Source organism: Mustela putorius, unplaced genomic scaffold (assembly GCF_011764305.1).
Source record: "Mustela putorius furo isolate JIRA1106 unplaced genomic scaffold, ASM1176430v1.1 tig00003845_pilon_pilon_pilon, whole genome shotgun sequence".
NCBI lineage: Eukaryota > Metazoa > Chordata > Mammalia > Carnivora > Mustelidae > Mustela > Mustela putorius.
The window spans coordinates 59,880,599-59,896,000 of record NW_025421998.1 but is presented as its reverse complement, the minus strand read 5'-3'; the positions used below and the strand labels follow the sequence as shown (position 1 = coordinate 59,896,000).

Below are 15,402 nucleotides of genomic sequence, written 5' to 3'. Positions count from 1 at the left end.
AGTCCTGTTGCCTATAAAAATGTATTCTTTCTTCCAGTGTACATCATGGAAGACCACATTACTGGACCTGTATTACAATTTCTCATTGACCTTCTCAAGAACATTTTGTTGACAATTAGTCTATAAAGAGAAAAATCTTGGGGTGCCTAGGTGGCTCAGTCAATTAAGTATCGGACTCTTGCTCAGGTCATGGTCTCATGGTCGTGAGATCAAGCCCCGTGTTAGGCACTGCACTCAGTGAGCATCTGCTTGTCCCTCTTCCTCTGCTCCTCTCCCCTCTGTCTCTCTTTCAAATAAGTAAATTAATAAAATATTAAAAAAAAAAAAAGGAGGAGAGGAGGAGGAGACAGAGGAGGAGGAGGAGAGAAATCTTTCCCAAGTCCTCCAGGGGAATTCACCTTCCATTTCTCTGACCAGGACTGGGTTATATACTCACTTGTAGAACAATCTTTGGCGAAAAGGAGAGTAGATTTTGTGACTGACTAAGGCCAAGCGTGATTCAATGCCTGGGCACATTGCTGCCCAAATTAAACTGAGATAGCAAACAGGAAGAATGACTAAAATAAGCATGTAGTAACCTTGTCTGCCACAGAGAAGTACAGAAAAATCAAGAGGGCCAACATGAGGAAATCAGGGAAGCTTTATGCAACACTAGTCTAAATTCTGCAATGTACTCCTCAAGCCTGCCTCTCACCACTAACGTCTGGCACCGACTCTGCACACGGTGAGTGCTCAGTACACATTTTAGAAAAACTGAATATAGAAGGCGGCAAACTGAGTAGGATTTACGCATGAGGAAATATTTATGAAGGCTGATACCACACTGATATTAAGAAAGCCAAAGAGAAACGATGTTCATCTCTCAGTAAAGTAGATAATAATGAAGGCTGGTTGTCTACCCTTAGACTGTGTGCTGACACACAGGGCATGTCCTGTGAGAAGAGGGTAACCACCAATCAGAAGAAGAAAAAGGGAAGTACTTCTGACAGTCCAAAGAATGACACTGGGGACAATTTATTACCTCCTTCCACAAATACTTACTGAGAACCTATTATATGTCAGGCACTGTTCTGGACACCTCTATTACATTAGTGAACAGAAATAACAAAAATTTCCTTCGACCATGAGCTTATGTTCTAGCATAATAATGAGTAGGTTAGATACAAATAAGCAGGTGGTAAGTACTAGGGAAAATAAACAGATCAGGGTTAAAGGAATCAGAATCAGTAGCCCTAGGCTGGGTGCTGTGCACTAGGTAAATAGGGTGGTCAGAGACTTCTCACTGAGAAGGTAACAACTGAGCAAAATCTTGAAGAGGGTGAGGGAGAACCTTGGGAACACTTGTAGGAAGTGTTTGCCTAGGGGCGCCTGGGTGGTTCAGTGGTTAAACAGCTGCCGTTGGCTCAGGTCATGATCCCAGGGTCCTGGGATGAAGTCCTGCATTGGGTACCTTGTTTGGTGGGGGAGTCTGCTTCTCTCTCTCCCTCTGCCTGCCAATCTGCCTGCTTGTGCTCTCTATCTGTCAAATAAATAAATAAAATCTTAAAAAGGAAAAAAAGAGTTTGCCTAATATTAGACACTGCACTTTCCATTCTACAGAGGACTTTATTATTGGTAACTTCCCTTGTTCTAGAAACATGGGTCTCCCACCCCTTCCCTGAGATATCTCTATATTGCATGGAAGTGAGCCATTGCTTCGCTTAGAAACAAAGTTGGGGACCTCTGTATGCCTATTTCCAATGTTCCCACTGGTATGAATTTCATATGTCACTGCCATTTCACATTTGACACCAAATGTAGCACTTGTATTTGAGTAATTAAGGACAAAGGTCTTCAATTTTACTATTGCTGGTTATTATCACATTAATGTCTTTTCTAGTTAATGTTTATCTGTATAAAATATACAGGACAATGCCAGGGGAATGATCAGGACAATGCCAGGGGAATGATCAGTCCTTGACAAGTTAGCCAAACCAATGCATTATATTTAAGATTTAAGTTATAAATTCTATAAAAATTCAGAAAATACTTATGAAGTCATGATTCTACCCTGCTCAATTAAATAGGAAAGGACAACAGTCTATACATCCATGTTGGGACATTGATTGGTTTGCATGACTTTGGTAAGCTCAGTAGGCCTAAGCTTTCTTTTCTCTAGAGGGCTGGATTGCCTGAGATTGGCTTTAGTGATTGAGAGAGTAACAGATTGACTCTAAGACCCTGTGCCTAAACAGTTTCATCAAGCCGTGCAGATCCCACTTCCTGCTTCTTTGAAGGAGACATTAACCGTGGCCCAAATTGCATTTGCAAAAGAGTTGAATTAATAAGTTTGAATTTTTTTGTTCTCCAAACTGTGGAGACAGTGATCATTGGTAGTTTTGTTTCTTTAATAATGTACATCACATCCCAGTGGAACCCAGAATTAACGACAGTACATTATATGTTACAAAGTAAAATGTATTTTAAATATTCTATTTTTTTTAAAGGTTTTTATTACATCCAAAGCAACCATCAACAGGTATGGTTTTCTTTCCTTTTTTTTTTTTAATTTGGTTTAGATTTTATTTATTTATTTGACAGACAGAGATCACAAGTAGGCAGAGAGGCAGGCAGAGAGAGAGGGAGGAAGCAGGCTTCCCGCTGAGAAGAGAGCCCGATGCGGGGCTCGAACCCAGGACCCTGAGATCATGACCCGAGCCGAGGGCAGAGGCTTTAACCTACTAAGCCACCCAGGCACCCCAACAGGTATGGTTTTCTAATTCCATCAACCAAAGCACATCTGTCTGGAATAATTCCTCCCCCCTTCAAGACCAGGTGGGCCCTGCAGTTTCAGAATGGTGTAGGGATTTGGGGAGTAACTCTCTTTCTTAACCAGCTGTGGATCTTAGAAAGATCATTAAAGCTCTGTATCAGTTTTCTCTCCTATGGACTGAGGAAACCAAAGAGAACGATGCCCAAGGTCCAGTGCAGGTCTCAACTCTATGATTCCTGGAGAAAGAGATCCACTTACAGGAGGCTGTGGGAGACCCTTCCCAACCAGCTCTGGGAGGGCTCTGTGTGCCCTGGAGCCCCGCAGAAGAACGAAGCTCACAACTGCTGAAGAGCCACCAAATGACTTAGTGGGCTTTCATATAGACGGCTAGGTTTTTTCACTTACAGCACACACCCGAGGGTAAAGCATACTTTCCAGAGGGATAATAAACACGCAGGATCTTTTGACTGCTGATTGCTGGAGGATATCTCATTTGGAAATCAGATTTAAGTCACATTCTTTGGAAGTTTTTTTTTTACTACCAGAGCAAAATAAAAGTCCCCAAAGGAATGTTTTATACTTGGAGTTTAAATCTGTTAGAATGTCAAAGTCTCTCACTAAGAGTTAAGCATCTATAAATATTTAAAATGGTGAGACCACAAGAATACTACTGATAATCTCTTTTAGGTTTGAGTAGAAACCAGAAGGAACTAGCAAAATTCCAGAGAATACTTCGATATTAAACTGTTAACTTTTTGGTCATATCTAATATCAAAGTATAGCAGAGTTGAGAGAAATGCCTAAATCGTCCATCCAAGCACCCAGTCAATTCTATGAATGAGAAAATGGATGGATCACATAGGGGATATTGAGGAGTCCCTTTTTCCTCTCTGGCAATCTTTGATAGGAATGCTGTCACATAAAGACCAGGGTACACAATAAAAGAAAGTCAACCTTTCTGCCTGAATTTTCAAGATGTAGCTACCCCTCCGCCACACACATGCAGCGGAGCCTGACACATGACCCTGGTTTTCTATGATTATGGACAAGACATCACTTTAGATGCTTTCTTCACATTATCTTATTTAGTCGTCTCAACAGCCCAGAAAAGTAGCAGTTGTCTGTTCTGTTTTATAATGGTAGACGCTGAGGTCCCAAGATGTTATGTGTGTGCTGTAAACTGCTTTCCCTTCAAATGCCAAAGAGCATTGAAGGAAGACAGTCCCTGATCACAGCCTTCCATACATCCACTCATTTATACATCCGTTCATTTAGGAACTAATTCTGTTTTTGACACATTGTCTTCTCAGGAAAGCTCCCTAGAAATCCAGCCCAAATCCCCCCTTTTTTTATTCAGTTCTTGGTGGGGATGGAAACTCTGGAAAAATAGCTCAAATGTGTCTTTGCCTCCATGATCTGATTTCCCCTCCATCTTTTCTTTTCTAGCTTAAATTATAAAATTTTCTTTCTCGTTCTCTTTGCAACCATTTCCAAATGATATTTTCCTTTTAGGAGCAGAATTACAAGCAAGAGAGGGTCCTTTCACAGGGAAGAGTGAAACAGAAAGATTATCACGGCGTTTTTGCATTAGCACCGTGACATTTCTAATAATCTACATAGAAGAGTATTTTTTTTTAGCATCCTCCTAAGTGCCTCTTGAAAACCTCTGTGACATACTCAATAGCTACTGACTAATTTGTTCTGGCAGAAAAATGACTTCAGTATCACTGAAAATATGTTTTCTATCACCAGATCTTATTCAGGTCATTGAGCGGCTTTTCACTGGAAGAAGGGGGTAGAATTTACCTTCAATGAAACATCATTGAGGAGAGAGGGAAATAACATTCTGACCTACACCAACATTAGCAAAATGCAAATCATAGTCAATTTTCTACGGGGTGATATTTCAATAGTTTGGGTTTCTGGAGCGGGGCATCGATCTGAATTGTTTCTTAGGCAAGGTGAACGAACAGTGCATGAAGCAGACTGTGGATAAACAACTGTGCAAAACTAACTTTAAGTAGCTTTCAGCTTCGTGACTGAGATAATGCCATTTCTCTAGGGAAGTTCTAAATATAGAGGAATAATGGAGAGCAGTTTACCACAAGCTGTGCAGCTCCCTACACCAGCAGGGGCTGGGCACTGAAGGGGGGAGGACCTTAGAGTCCCAGAGCAATTTGGGGGATTGATTAAGGATGCAATAGCGATAGCAATAGACAGGTTTCAGTGGGTGTGGCAAGGTGGGGAGGGGTCGCATCTCATTTTTTTTTTTCTTCCCCTGCAGAAGCCTGGGTAGCTGTAGTGTAAACTGAAGACATGGGTGATTAGGATGTTAAGTGGGAGCAAAGAAAGCTCTTCGTTATTCTTTTGGAAATAAAAAGGGATAAAACTCAGCGATCATTAAGCCTTTCACTTTCCTACAATTTGTCAGCACAGTTGGGGGCTGGCTTCCTTTCCACAGGTGAGATTATGAACTGCTGACATCAAGAAGGGGGAGTTATGGTGGCCAAAGGTGTGAAAAAGAAAATTAAGCTTGAAGGGTAGCTTTTGTTTTGATGTTTGCTCTACATCCTTTCTTGTGTTCAAATTAAATGTATGGGGCTAGTGGCAGCCACAGGATTTTAAAGTTGAAAACCTACAGCAGGGCTCTCTGGACAGATCCCCAGATGCATAAAACGATCGCCAGTCTTGATAAAGAATGATGACTTCTTGGTCTTCGTCTTTAGCAACAGCCAACAGAAAGATCTGAACATTTAGTGCAATGCTCTGTGTAAGCCATGTCGGAGAGTAAGAGTCACTTTCATACTAATGAAAAGCTCCCTGGTCAAAAATCACACCAACAAATGCATATTTAATTAGAGTTCATAGACATCTAAAGAGAAAAAATTCAAAGGTTTTCTCATAGATGAACTTTATAAGCGATATCTAAGCCTAACATGGCTCAGAGCAAAATTTCAACCCAAATAAAATAAGATGAGATGAAGCTGATTATTTAACAAGATCATTGTCTTTAGATAGGATTTGACTGTGTGTGTGTGTGTGTGTGTGTGTGTGTGTGTGTGTGTGTTAGAACTTCATACAGATTTTGGAGGTGGCTTGGTGGTAAGAAGGCTTAGATTTATAATTTTCTAATTAAAATGTATCCTTCATATCAATTTTAGAGAAGTACATAACAAGCTTAATTCATGGCATTTAATCATTGAGATTTGTTTTGACATTTTGAGAACATGGAACCTAACACTGAGATGTGATTACTTTGCCACAGATCTGCAAGGAAGGTGATGGGCTGCATGGGGATTTACAAACTGAGGAAAACAGAGACGAGTCCAGTGGGGGAAGGGAAGATAGAAAAGATCTTGAAGTCAGGAAAAACTCAAGGTAAATACATGATTTTCCAGTTGGCCCCCTCTGAAGTCTAGGAATCATCTTATACACATTATCTAAACTTTTCTCCATCTCATCATCTCCTTGCTGTTCTATCCCTTGAGCCTCCTTAGATTTAAGGGGAGAAAGACAAGTTTGAGTGTAAAAATAACTCTTCTAACCAGTAGCCATAAGGTAAGCGCTTGGTGTGCGCTGTAGGATCATATGGCCTCCTCTGGACCCCTTAGTTCAGTGCTCATCACCCAGCCTTGATGGGGTGCCCCAATACTGTCTGTACACAGAAGATATTTAAGGACTGTCCTCTTCAGTTGGCCTGCATCTTATAAGAAAGCCACCACAAAGATGAGATTTGTCAACTGGTGCCCTCCAGCCCATGGCTGACCTTGCCAAACAGACAGGGTTTGGAAACAGAGAAGCAGAGTGGTGACGGCAACAATGCAATTTTTAATCTGAACCTTTTGAAAAGAATAAGGGCTTTGGTAACAGACAGGTATGCTTGAATCTAGATTCTGAAACTTAGGAGCTCTCTGACTGTGGACAAATTTGGAACATCTCTGTTTTTCAGTTACTTCTACTCTAGAATGGAGAATGTAATGACAACTGTTTAGGATTATGGTAAGGTCTAAACCAGATCAGATATGTAATATACTCAGCACGGCTTTTGGCCAATAGTAAAGGTTCAATATCTTTCTTATTTCTTTCTCTTCTCTTGTCCTTATTTTTCCTTCCAGCTTTGGGAAGAGATTTACTTTTTCGATAATCCCTTTTTCTCTTAGGCTATTAGAACGTATTTGTTTTCTCTGAAATGGTGTAAACTGAGTTTCGATAATAGCAATAGCACCTTATATATTCGTCAGGTGTGTGCTATTTTGTGATACTTGGAGTAGAACTTTTTATATTTTTGAAAAAGAATCCAATTTGACCTCGCATTTGCTGAGTTTGGTAAGAAGTCCAAAATCAATTAGTTAGAGGGTAGGGAGGAGGCATAGAAAATACCCCCTTTTTCATTTAGGCCTGACATCTATCCTAGAGGCTGATTCCTCCCATATAAATGGGAAGGGGCCTGATCCTTAAGATTCATGATTTCCCTTGCCCTCATTTTCCTTCACTTACTCAGGGCAGCTGACTGATGCTCCTCATTTATCCACTGATATCCCGCCCCCAGCAATCTCTCCCTCAGTGTGCATCACAGCCCACAGGAAAGCTCTCAGCTTCCCCAGACTGCTCCTTGGATTGAGTCCCTCCTTGCTTCCATGCCAGTATCCCTCCATCAGAACATACGACTTGAGGGCTTCTGAAACTGAAAAACCTACCACCTCCTCCCTGAAAGTCAGTATAAGCTAGGTTATGATGTGGTGACAAACAGGCCCTGAATATTAGCAGCTTAAATCAACGAAAGCGTATTTCTTTCCAAGCGTGGGAGGCCTGGGATGAGAGTATAAAGGGAGGCCTAAATGCCATTTGTCTAAATATTTAAAAGTTATAAACAAGGTAACAAACTATTTAATGAAATACATTCTACCCTCTTACCTTGAAAAATATGTCACTATAACAATCTGGGAAACCAGATGTGAATTTAGGATTTTGAGACTCCTTGAAGTTCTATGCTGGGACATAGCTATATTCAGCTAGGCAGCCTTTTAGCCTGTCCTGCCCCAGCACAGCCTAGCCTGCAAGTATGCCTCTTGCCTCCCCTCCCCCCAACCTAGTGAAGAAAGAATCTATGCAGGGTTAGAAGCAGGCTTGTAGACATGAGTGTGAGGAATTCTGAGGGCCCAGTTATCCAAACCATGGAAGCAAATTTGCAAATACAGAATCCACAAACAACAAGGATGGAGTACATTTTGTTTTGTTTACTCATTTTTTATCAAAATTCCCCGAGAGAAATGAACAAAGGGGTGCACAGAAAGGGGAAAGGTGGGGTTATAATTCTTCCAAGTACCCCTGGTGCGAAGAAGCACAGACTTGAAGAATCCAGTGTTGAGTTCTTCTAAGAAAGGGAAGGAATCATTCCTTTTCTACTCTTTTTACTGAGAGATCTCTGGGTACGCTGGAGGGGAACAAATGAAGCAAGCACAGGCAATTTACATCACATTGGTGACCACTGTGCCACACAGGACATGCACTGCATCGTTGACCACGTGCACTGACACCCCTCAACTCGCCTAGGGGTCACCACCGTCTGGGGTGAGAAGGGTGGTTGGGGTGGATGGAGTAGAGATGTCACAGCCTCCATTTTCTGATAAGGAAGCCAAGGTTGAGAGAAAGACTATAGCCACGGACAGAGACTAGAAAAGGATGAGAGATGGGAACTGGTTCTCCATCTCAAAGTCAGGGGTGAGCCCTTTAAGTCCATACAAGTCAGCCAAGCAGGAAGAGTTTAGCCTGAGCCACCATGAATAAAAGACAACATATGGTTTTAGGTAATTGCTTAAGTGTTCCTACCAAGGACTATCCTTCACCTATGTTATCTGTATTCCTTTATTTGGTGATATTACTTAATTCTTGAAGTTCTTGACAGACTCCAGAACTATATAGATACAACCAGAAAAGTCACTTTTCTAGGTCAACTCTGCTTTGAATCATCAGCACAATATTTTATTAGTGAGTAGAGCACCTGGACTAACCACTCTTTGCATTAGAGGAAAATAAAATAAAATATGAATAAAAGAAAAAAGAAGAGATGCCACATGCCATTGCCCCTTAGTTCATTTGTTTCTGCTTAACATTTGCAAATTTTTTGCCTTCAACCAATGAACGGCCTGCTTGCTATGGGCCATGCATTGGGCTAAGAGCTCTACATGCAATTTCATTAAATCCTCAGATCAGCCCTGTAGGGTTGTCTTCATTCCATATATGAAAAGGCTAAGGCTTTAGAGAGGTTAATTAACATGGTGAAGGTCACAGAGCTAATGAGTGGGGAAGGCGGAATACAAATCCCTACCAGGCTACTCCTAAAGCCTTCTTGTGCCCTTAATCAGATACTGTACTGAGCACAGGGGCAGGTTCATCATAATATCAATATATACCCTTCAGGACTGCTGTGCAAATTAAAGATATGATATATAGAAAAAAAGAGCGGGGGTTGGCAAGCCATGAAGTCCTGCAAAGGTTCACTGTGATTATTTCTCATGGCTTTACACAGGGCTAGCTGTACTGTCCTTAGCGGCCAAGTCTATATTAATCCCATAATTCATCCTTAATCCACCCCAGTCTCTTCTGCCTGGCTTTCAGCATAGCCAGAGGAAAACGGAAAATATGTCTTTTGTTAAAAAGGCTTAACACCTGCTGCCAAAGGGTGCTGGATCATCAGAGAAGAGATTGATTCACTTACAAAAGACTTGGATTAATTTGGACGTTGTTTCTCTACATAAACCAGACACAAGGAGGCAAGCAACCCAGGGAAGGATAATCATGCTGGGAGCAGAAGCACTTATTATAAATAATTACCATGTAATTAGCCACAACTTCCCTGAGTCTGTAGCCTGTAGCTAGTCTTAGGAGGTGGCCCTTCCTTACTAAGCGTAAGGAGACTGAAGCGCTTCCCTAAGTTTTCAGGGTGTGCATCTGGGTCCTACAGTGGGATCCTCACCATCTGGGTCTACTTCTCAAGGCCATGGCCAAGGTGCAGAACAGCTGTGGGTCCCATCAGGTGCATCTCCTCTCCTCTCCCTTTTAAAAGCACAATGACTTCCTTTGCGAGTTTGTGAATGTGACATATCTAGCTTCTTTTCTTAAGCAGTGTGGTTTATGGTTTATGGAACAAGTTAACACACTGTGCAGGCTGTGATGTGCCTCTTTCTGGGGCACCTCTGAGCTGTGTTTTCAGATCCGTGAGGTGCCCGTGGAAGACAGGTAACAACAACACTTAAAAGGAACAATGGCAGAAGCCTTGACAAGTGCAGGGAGAGACACAGACACTTCCAAGAGAGGCGTGGTTGTCTACAAGATTAATCAATTCCCCTTGTTTTCGTTACAGGTCCACATTTATCTTGGTGGCAGCAGCTACAAATGTGAAATCAAAGCTCTGATGCTAGACAACTGGAATTGTAGGTACCTGCTAGAGATGTAAACGGGCTCCTCTCCGTGTCTTAATTGGAATGTAAGGCACACTGCGGAGCCCCGGCCATAAGTCAGGGAGGGGGATGCTTTTCCATGGTGTCCAGATACACTGAAAAGCAGCGGGGGAGATAATACAATTCAGTATCTTGTGTGAGGCAGTTGAAAAGGATGACAGCCTTAGCTTGCGTGATCATCATTATTACTGTTACAGCTACCTTTTACTGAGTCCATTCTGTTTGACAGGCACATATGTGCCCTATCTCATTTCACCCTCTTAATAATACTGTGAAGGAGCTAATACTATTTTTGCCATGTAAGGACAAGAAGACTGAGGTGAAGTCACTTGCTTGAGGTCACCAGATAGCAGGTTCTGGATTTGAACCCAGGTCAGACTCATATTCTATACCCTTAGGGCTTAACAAACCAAGAGTCTTCCCAGAATATGTGGGTACAGAGAACACAAGGGCTTGGGAGAACCCTGAAATTACCAGGACTGATCGACCTGGCAGTATTTTTTCTTTTTTAAAAAATTATTTTAAGTTCAAAGTGAACATATTTTATTTTATTGTTTTTTGTTTAAAGATTGTGTTTTTAAGTAATCTTTACACCCAGCATGGGTCTTGACTTCACAACTCCAAGATCAAGAGTGATAGGCTCTACCAACTGAACCAGCCAGGCACCCCAACTTGACAACTTTTTGCTTATTTGTTTGTTTTTTTAATATATACATATATATTTATTTAAATTCAATTAATTAACATATAGTATATTAGTTTCAGATGTAGAGGTCAGTGATTCATCAGTCTTCTTTTTTTTTCGATTCATCAGTCATCTATAACACCCAGTGCTCATTATATCATGCTTGGGCAAAGTGGTCATAAGGCAACTAATATTTTTTTTAATTTTTATTTAAATTCAATTTAGTTAACATTGGGGCATCTGGGTGGTTCAGTGGGTTAAATTTAATTTAGCTAATATATAGTGTATTATTAGCTTCAGGAGTAGAATTCACTAATTCATCAGTTGCATACAGTTCTTATTACATCATGTGCCCTCCTTAATGTCCATCACCCAGTTACCCCATCCCCCAACCTGCTCCCCTCCAGCAACCTTCAGTTTGTTTCCTATGATTAAGAGTCTCTTATGATTTGTCTCCCTCTCTGATTTCGTTTTGTTTTATTTTTTCCTTCCTTTCCCCTATGTTCCTCTGTTTTGTTTCTTAATTCCACTTCCGAGTGAAATCGTATAATTGTCTTTCTCTGGTTGACTTATTTCACTTAGCATAATACCTTCTAGTTCCTTCTGCGTCATTGTAAATGGCAAAATTTTATTTTCTGATGGCTGAGTGATATTCCATTGTAAATATATAATACATCTTCTTTATTCATTCACCTGCCCAATCTGACAATGTTAAAACTCTTCAGAAAAGTCAATCAGAGAAGGTTTAACCCATTTCTTTGCAAGGCCATTCTTTTGTCCACTATTGAGTACTCAATACAAGAGGCTAAAAATATTATTTTCAGCAGTTTGATTCTCCTCTGCAAGTTCTATATGTTGACTCTTCTGTTAAGTTGATGACAACCATGGTCATTTGGGGAGAAATGTAACATTATTCAAAGTATTAGAAACATTCAACCAACTATGCCAAGATCAGCTAGTGAGCAGTAAAGAAAAGGGATACATTTGTCTCTCAGGAAAGTCACGTATTAAAATCTTTGTCCTGCACTGCTGACAATTGCACTTGCACAGTCTGGCTGGAAGCACGGGTGATCTCTCTTGCAGGGTGTCTTCCAAACAGAACTTGTGTACACATTCACCAGATGGGTCTCTTCAGACACCAAAGTCCACTCAAGAATGGATGTTAAGAAAAACAGAGTAAGAGGGACGCCTGGGTGGCTCCGTTGGTTAAGCAGCTGCCTTCGGCTCAGGTCATGATCCCAGCGTCCTGGGATTGAGTCCCACATCGGGCTCCTTGCTTGGCAGGGAACCTGCTTCTCCCTCTGTCTCTGCCTGCCATTCTGTCTGCCTGTGCTCGCTTGCTCTCCCTCTCTCTCTCTCTGACAAATAAATAAAATCTTAAAAAAAAAAAAAAGAAAGAAAAACAGAGTAAGAATTATTTAATGAAATTATATAGACTCATCATTTTTGGCCATCCCATGTTTAGCTGTCCCCATAACCTCTCAGTGCATCTAAATATCTCTCACAGCTGTACCCACCTTTCCACGGGGATTCTAGTGGGTTGAATGATGTCCCCTTCAAAATTCATCCCCACTCAGGACCTCAGACTGTGACCATATTGGGAAAGAGAGTCTTTGTAGATGTAACTAGTTGCGATGCGGTCCTACTGATTAGGATGAGCCCTAAATCTAACGACTGCCATCCTTAGAAGGAAAGGAGAGGACAGGGCACCTGGGGGCTCAGTTGGTCAAGCATTGGACTCTTGGTTTTGGCTCACGTCAGTCAATCTCAGGGTCATGAGATCAAACCCTAAGACTCTTTCTCCCTCTCCCTCTGCCCCTCTCCCCACTCTCTCTCTCTCTCTAAATAAATAAATCTTAAAAAAAGAAAAAGAAAAAGAAAAAGAGACGGCATAGAAAACACAGAGAAAAAAGCCACATAAAGACGGAGACAGGCATTGGAGAGATGCAGCTACAAGGCAAGGAACATCGAGGATTCCCAGGAACTGGAAGAGGCAAAAGTTTTCCTCCAGAGCCCATAGAAGGAGAACAGCACTGCCAACAGCTTGATTTCAGACTTCTCCAGACCTGTGAGAGAATACGTGTGTGGTGTCTTAAGCCACCTAGTTTGTGACGATTTGTTATGGCAGGTTAGGAAACTCATACAGGGACTACCACACAGAGTTGGGCCCAAGAGCTCATCATCATTTTGTAGTGATTCTTTGTACTTTGTACTATACTCTCATATTTGTACTATATGTCTCCACCCATGGCGGGCACCTCTATCCACACCACTGCCCCATGTACTTTACTTTTCCAACAGAGTTCTCTTCTTCGAACTTGGATAAGCTTCCAAAGACCCTCTGAATCAGTAATTCTGATTTCCAGATTTTTCTCCTAAGGAAATAATTGGATATACATAATTATTCATAGGAGAATATTTCTTAGTGAATTAATAATATGGAAAAATTTGGAAGCCACTCAAATGACCAAATGTTGCAAATGGTTGAATAAATTATGGTAGATTCATATGATTGAACATTATGTAGCCACTAATATTACATTCTTGAATTAACAACTTGTGAAAATAATTGGGATATAATGCTCACTGCTAAAAGCAAGATAAATAACTCCATACAATATGATTCCATTTTTTGTGTCTAACACATTTGTATAGATAAAAGATTAGACAAAAGTACATTGTATGGTTATCTCTGTGGAGTCACATCAAAAATTTTATCTGATCTTTTTTACATCCTCATATTTCTCTAATGATTGTATATTCTGTTCAATAAAAAGAAAATAAGCAATATATACCTTGATCAAAAAAATTCAAACTTCTAGTACAGTGGTTTTCAAGCTATTTTGACCATATCTCTTAGTAATAAATATGGTAATACATTATGACTACTGTAGCTTGACTAATAATGCCCACTCCCCAAAGATGTTCACCTCCTCACCACCAGAACCTATGAATATGTTACTGTGTTATTTCACGAGGCAAAAGGAACTTCACAGGTGTGACTAAATTAAGGACTTTAAGATGACAATATTATCCTGGACTATCTGGTGGGACAAATGTGGTTACAACAATCCTTCTAAGAGAGCCAGGAATATCAGGATGAGGAGGAGCAGATATGAAGATGGCAGCAAGAGGCTGAAGTGATGTAAGGAAGCAGCCAGGAGACAAAGAATGTGGGCAGCTTCTAGAAGATGAAAAAGACGGAGAATTCTTCCCAAAAGCCTCAAGAAGGAATGCAGTTTGCTAACACCTTGATTTTTAGACTCCTGACTTCAGAATAAATGTGTTCTTTTCAGGCATGAATTCCGTGGTAATTTGTTATGCTATCAATAGGAAACTGATACAATGACCTACCACACACACACACACACACACAAACAAACAAGTGTCACAAAGCATGACTTTCTCTGACATTTTCTCTCCTATTTTCATGGATTGATTCGTGTCCTCCAAAAAAGATACATTGAAGTCCTCACTCCCCACTCTGGGTACCTCAGAATATAGCCTTATTTGGAAAGAGGGTCTTCACAGAGGTAATGAAGTTAAAATGAGGTCATTGGTGGGGGAGTCCTAATCCAATACTGGTGTTCTCATAAAAGGTGTTCTCATAAAAGGGGGAAATAGGGACATAGAGACAGACACATGCAGAAGGAAGATAATGTGAAGAGACATGGGGACATCCTTGAAGACAGAGGCACAGATGGGAATTATGTTGCCATAAACCACTGAGCCCCTGGGACTATTAGAAGCTGGAGGAGGGAAGAAGAATCCTTCCCTTACAGGTTTCAGAGGGAGCATGGCCCTGCAGACACCTTAATTCAGACCGCCAGCCTCCAGAACCATGAAACAATAAATTTCTACTGTTTATAACCACCCAGTTATTAGTACTTTGCTATAGCCCTCGGAAACTAAGATACCCGTTCTATTCTGTTCTATCTTATTTCATTAAAAAAGTTGATTTCTCAATCTACTAATGGAATGACATCAGTCTTTGTAGCTTGACATTCGAGCTTTCCCCACTCTGATTTCTGTATCTCTGTTTTAGCCAGCTGCTAACCCAACCTGAGTACATCCAGGAGTCCTGAACAGTCAATCATTCCCAGAACACAGAATCAATTAACACGTGGTTATGTTCTTTGCTTGTGTTACTCCCTTTCTCTGCAATGTCTATTAATTTTTAATGCTCGGCTTCATGTCACCTCAGGTCACCTGGCTCCTTAGCCAGAGTCACTTGGTCCATGTTCTCTGTATGGACAGTAATTTGTATAGACTCCAGTTAGCTCTTATCATACTGCATTACGGGGTCAAGTTAAGTGGCTCCTCTCTCCAACTAACTTCAAGTTTCTAAAGAAGACCACTTCTTTCTTCCTTTTTTTTTTTTTTTTTTTTAAATCTAAGCTTCAGTACCTAATGCCAAACCTGATATACCACAAACTCAAATATAGGGTGATTCAAATATCTTAGTGCAATTTTAAGTTATAATAACCTCAGAAGTATAAATGCCA

At 40.9% G+C, this 15,402-nt stretch overlaps 1 long non-coding RNA gene across 2 annotated transcripts; it reads left to right on the top strand.

Annotated features, from left to right (window-relative positions):
• Positions 1 to 340: 340 nt before the first annotated feature.
• Positions 341 to 14,200, top strand: LOC101678502. 2 transcript variants are annotated; one of them, XR_006601357.1, is made up of 5 exons: positions 341 to 724; positions 5,037 to 5,213; positions 6,018 to 6,130; positions 10,116 to 10,185; positions 12,764 to 14,200. It is a non-coding gene; the product is annotated as an uncharacterized LOC101678502 (long non-coding RNA). The 2 variants fall into 2 exon arrangements; XR_200201.3 differs by lacking the exon at positions 12,764 to 14,200 and having other exon boundaries at positions 10,116 to 10,189.
• The last annotated feature ends 1,202 nt before the right edge of the window (positions 14,201 to 15,402 follow it).